Below are 6,000 nucleotides of genomic sequence, written 5' to 3'. Positions count from 1 at the left end.
CTGCAATTACTATAAGTAAATATGACTTCTCCCCAATCTTGTCTGTCTTGAAACTTAACGTTTTTTTTCTGGCCTTAGCTATGATATAAATAAACTCTGCTGGTCTACAAACCCAAAGGTAAAACTTATGATTGTAGCATTGAATGAAAGGGTTGCATTGTATTTTAGAGAAAAATTTTGTATTGATCTGATTGTTTATTAATTGTTTGACTTTTACTTCATAGGAATTAATGAATCTGGATGTGACTACTTGATCTGCAGTTTGAGACTTAATTTGGGGCATTTTAGGACAAAAGCCAAATTTGCGCAGTATTTTTAAGGGAAAGTAACAAAATTTCCTTACGGATAGCAAATAACATTAAAAACATTTTATTGATCCTTGTACCTTGCTGGAGTATCCCCGATGAAGTAAACACAATTCAATATTTTTTTAAACATTGAAATTTTGTACCTAAATTTAATCCTTACAGTGGCACATTTAAAAATGAGAGTGCATGATCAAAAGTTTACTTTGTTAATTGCACAGAGGGGGAAAAAATAACATGCAGTTCATTTAAGCTTAACTGTGTGTTGCCACAGATCAAATCTGTGGTAAACTGAGGGCGGGTTTTATTTTAACAACATGGCCAATGTGGGGAGTGGTGTGAAAAGGAGGTTGTTTAGGGAGCTCTTTGATGAAGTGAGATCAAACAGAATTGTCAAACTGAACTAACCTCGTGTCTTAATCAGGCTTCTGGGGACGTGGTGTTTACATAAACACGCCAGATTGACTTAGTTTCTCCCTACACTTCTATGGACTGTTACTGAGTAAAGCATCAAGCTAGGTACATCTAATCCTTATTAAGAAGCCTGGCTGCCAAACTAATCCATTCAGACTACACTGGCTGCTCACGTGAGCTCTTGAAATACACATCGACTTTGATTGGAATTGACAGAAAAAAGTGTCAAAATTTGAAACTGCACACGTTAGATTCCGAGCAAAAGTAAAAGCCTAACGTTATCTTGTGGCTTCTAGTGCAATGGCTGTTAAACTAGTGGAGTGGTTCTGAAGCAAATGCACAAGTTGTGATTATTCATGAGTTTGACCTATTCTTCCATTGATGTGTATTAAAGTGGCATTAGATCAACAGAGTATTGTTTATTGTGTATTATCCATTGCTTGTGCCTGTCACCTGGATGATTTACTTTTGTCAATTTGGAAGCAGGAAGAACTTTTTTTCACCCCCCAATGAAAGATTGGAAGGAAAACCTCCTCAACGTTATAAGGATTTCCATGATCAACAAATGTTGATGTAGTTGCTGTTCTTTACTATGTCACAACATAATCCCATAAAATCTCACAAGACATTTTTTGCCTTGGAGAATGTTAGCATGGACATTATTGTTTTTAGTTGATCTACATGGCCTACAGTGGCACAAAGCTTGAAAGCACAGACCACCAGACTCAAGGACAGCTTCTGCCCCACTGTTATCAGACTCTTGAATGGACCTTTTATGCACTAAAGATGAATTCTTGATCTTCCAATCTAGCTTGTCGAGGCCTTTTCACTTTTTTTGTTTCCCTGCACTGTACTTTCTCTGTAGCTGCAACACTAGACTCTGCATTCTGTTTTCTTTTCACTACCACCATGTACTTATGTATGGCATGATCTGCCTGGATGGCACACTAACGTTTTCACTGTATCTTGGTACACATGACCATAAACTAATACCAATAATTTTTCAATACCAGTTGCTTTAAATAGTGGTTAGCCTCCCGTGCGGAATACACCTGAAAAGGAATTCTCATCATTGCAGGAAGAACATTATCCTTTGTGCAGAAAAAGTAAGCCATGGAATCATACAGCACTTTTAACAGTTTTCCCAGAGCATTTTAGTGGTCATTTCAGAGCTGCAGTCAAGTCTCAAAGGGCTAGATAAATTGGCTTTAATAATATTGCTTAAAGAATAAATGTCATCGGGCTTGTATTTCCACACTGAAGTTAATACTGGGTAAGCAATGCCTAAACTTTGATGAAGAAATGCTGCAAGGATTTCACTGATATCAAGCATGTTAAAATTCAACAGCAATTTATTCAACATGAAATGCGATGAATGTAGAAAGATAATAATCCCTAACCCTTCTCCATGACACAACAATGATAACTTGCTTCTCAATGACAAAAATAGGAGTCTGAGTAGTTTCAAATATAATGCATCAAATACTTCATAATTTTAATGATCTGGTATTAGTATTGGTTTATTATTGTCACTTGTACCGAGGTACAGTGAAAAATTTGTCTTGCATACTGATCATACAGGTCAATTTATTACACAGTGCAGTTACATTGGGTTAGTACAGAGTGCATTGATGTAGTACAGGTAAAAACAATAACAGTACAGAGTAAAGTGTCACAGCTACAGAGAAAGTGCAGTGCAATAAGGTGCAATGTCACAACAAGGTAGATCATTAGGTCCTAGTCCATCTCATTGTATAAGGTCAATAGTCTTATCATGGTGGGGTAGAAGCTGTCCTTAAGTCTGGTGGTACGTGCCCTCAGGCTCCTGTATCTTCTAATGGAAGAGGAGAGAAGAGAGAATGTCCCGGGTGGGTGGGGTCTTTGATTATGCTGGCTGCTTCACCAAGACAAGTCCAAGGAGGGGAGGCTGGTGTCCATGTTGCGCTGGTCCTTGTCCACAACTCTCTGCAGTTTCTTGCACTTATATAGTCACTTTCATGCCAAACCAAAGCAGCTCGCTATGGATTCACATTGAAGTAAAAGTTGTATTTGCTCCCTCAAGAGATGTTGGTACCTCCCAATTGGTAGACTCTCCACTTTGAATTTGCTTTGGGTGCAAGATAACTCCAGACTCCTGCAAAGCTGCATTTCAAAAGCACCGGGAATTCTGCAACCTTGTTCCCCACAGTCCCCTAACTTGAAATGACTGAAACAAAAACAGAAAATGCTGGAAACACTCAATACCGTAGGCCAGGCAGCACCAGTGGAGAGAGAAACAGAGACAATGTTTCAGGTCGAAGATCCTAAAACTTGATGTATGCATTGAGCTCCATGTCAAAATGAGTCATATGAGACAATTCTACAGACTTTTTGGTCAGCAGAAATTGGACACAGATTAGCACCTGAAGTGAAACTATAGACACAAATGAATGAACTCAGTAATAGCCATCTTCTATATGTGTCAGCAGTGGAACCGTGCCATCTGGGAACACATATCAGAAATTCATGCATGTGTTATATATTTACAACGATGTAGATATTAGGAAAGAAATTAGGAAAGAGGAGGTGCTGAAACCTTTGGAAAGCATCAAGTTGGATAAGTCGCCAGGACCGGATGACATGTACCCCAGGCTGCTGTGGGAGGTGAGGGAAGAGTTTGCGGAGCCTCTGACTATGATCTTTGCATCGTCGATGGAGACGGGAGAGGTTCTAGAAGATTGGAGGGTTGCGGATGTTGTTCCCTTATTCAAGAAAGGGAGTAGGGATAGCCCAGAGAATTATAGACCAGTGAGTCTTACCTCAGTGGTTGGTAAGCTAATGGAAAAGATCCTGAGAGGCAGGATTTATGAACATTTGGAGAGGTATAATATGATTAGGAATAGTCAGCATGGCTTTGTTAAGGGCAGGTCCTGCCTTACGAGCCTGATTGAATTTTTTGAGGATGTGACTAAACACATCGATGAAGGGAGAGCAGTAGATGCAGTGTATATGGATTTCAGCAAAGCGTTTGATAAAGTACCCCATGCAAGGCTTATTGAGAAAGTAAGGAGGCATGGGATCCAAGGGGACATTGCAGTGTGGATTCAGAACTGGCTGGCCCACAGAAGGCAAAGTGTGGTTGTTGAAGGGTTGTATTCTGCGTGGAAGTCGGTGACCAGTGGTGTACCTCAGGGATCTGTACTGGGACCCTTGCTCTTTGTGATTTTTATAAACGACCTGGATGAGGAAGTGGAGGGGTGGGTTAGTAAGTTTGCGGATGACACAAAGGTTGGGGGTGTTGTGGATAGTTTGGAGGGCTGTCAGAGGTTACAGAGGGACATAGATAGGATGCAAAGTTGGGCTGAGAAGTGGCAGATGCAGTTCAACCCATATAAGTGTGAAGTGGTTCATTTTGGTAGGTCAAATATGATGACAGAATATAGTCTTAATGGAAGGACTCTTGACAGTGTGGAGGATCAGAGGGATCTTGGGGTCCGAGTCCATAGGACGCTTAAAGCGGCTGCACAGGTTGACTCTGTGGTTAAGAAGGCATATGGTGTATTGTCCTTCATCAATCGGGGAATTGAATTTAGGAGCCGAGAGGTATTGTTGCAGCTATATAGGTCCCTGGTCAGACCCCACGTGGAGTACTGTGCTCAGTTCTGGTTGCCTCACTACAGGAAGGATGTGGAAGCCATAGAAAGGGTGCAGAGGAGATTTACAAGGATGCTGCCTGGAATGCGGATCATGCCTTATGAAAGTAGGTTGAGGGAACTCGGCCTTTTCTCCTTGGAGTGACAGAGGATGAGGGGGGACCTGATAGAGGTGTATAAGATGATGAGAGGTATTGATCGGGTAGATCGTCAGAGGCTTTCCTCTAGGGCTGAAATGGTGGCCATAAGAGGACATAGGTTTAAGGTGCTGGGGAGTAGATATAGAGGAGATGTCAGGGGTAAGTTTTTTACTCAGAGTGTGGTGAGTGCGTGGAATGGGCTGCCGGCAACGGTGGTGGAGGCGGATACGATAGGGTCTTTTAAGAGACTGTTGGATAGGTACATGGAGCTGAGAAAAATAGAGGGCTATGGGTAAGCCTAGTAATTTCCAGGGAAGGGACATGTTCGGCACAGCTTTGTCGGCTGAAGGGACTCAATTGAGCTGTAGTTTTTCTATGTTTCTATGTTAAACAAATGGTCAGAAAATTATGTGCAGCCCATGCACAGATTTCTAATATGTTACATATTAATATTTCTAATATTTGCCACTAGTGTAGAAGTTTTCATTTGGGAAAAGCAAAACTATATCATATAACTCTGCTATTTTGATTTGCTTTGCTTTTCATTTTACTAATTTGATCTTGCTCAACTTCTTGCTTTCTAATGAATATTTATCTCAATTCAGGACAGTTATGATTTATTTTCTTCAATATAAAGCAAAACAAAACTTACAAACAGAGTAACAAAATGTTCCACAGTAAAGGAATGGACACTGGTTTGTCAGTAACTAGAACACAAAAGAGGAAATTTCCACCTTTGTTGCTGCTTTTTCTCCCCCGTCTGCCGCAGGGGAATTAAAGTTGAATTTAATGCAAATCCATTTAACTTTATTTCACTCATGCAATTTTCAGTTATGCTGTGTTGTCCTTATGCCAATGTATGTTTCTTAACTCACAATTTTGAAATCCTGATTTAAAACTCTGTTTAAGAAATTTAATAAAGTTATGGCTAAATATCTAGACCTTTTATAATTAATTTTTGTCAGTTGGACCATAAGGCAATGTCCAAGGAGTGACCAATCTTTAATATCATGTATTTCTTTCCGAAGAAACCATATCTCTGTCTTCTCGCTGCTTTGCATTCAGGGATGTCATTTCAGAAACAACCTTCATGTTTTATTTCAGTCCGTTCCAAGCCAACAATGTGAAGGAGCAGCACATTCTCTTCATTCAGACACAAGGCAAAGGTCCACGCTTTTGTTTGCTTTGGTGATTGAGCCTATGGCAATGGCAATTTGATCCAGCCCCGACAATAGTGGAGCATGCTACAGGATGTGGAGAAGCATCTGCGTAGACTTGATCTGTGCTTCATCTATGCTACAGCAGCTGCTCACTCCTGTGAGTGAGTAACTGAATATGGAATATACTTAAGACTCACTGCAATTCTGTTAAGGATTTCTTTGTTCCTCCTTCCATTGGTCCTGTTTATTAGAACCGTAGAGTCATACACCACAGGAACAGGCCCTTTGGCCCACAAAGTCTGCACCAACCATCAAGCAGCCATTTACACTCATCCCATCTTATTTACCA

This window comes from Pristis pectinata, chromosome 12 (genome assembly GCF_009764475.1).
Source record: "Pristis pectinata isolate sPriPec2 chromosome 12, sPriPec2.1.pri, whole genome shotgun sequence".
Taxonomy (NCBI): domain Eukaryota; kingdom Metazoa; phylum Chordata; class Chondrichthyes; order Rhinopristiformes; family Pristidae; genus Pristis; species Pristis pectinata.
This window is presented reverse-complemented; position numbering follows the sequence as displayed.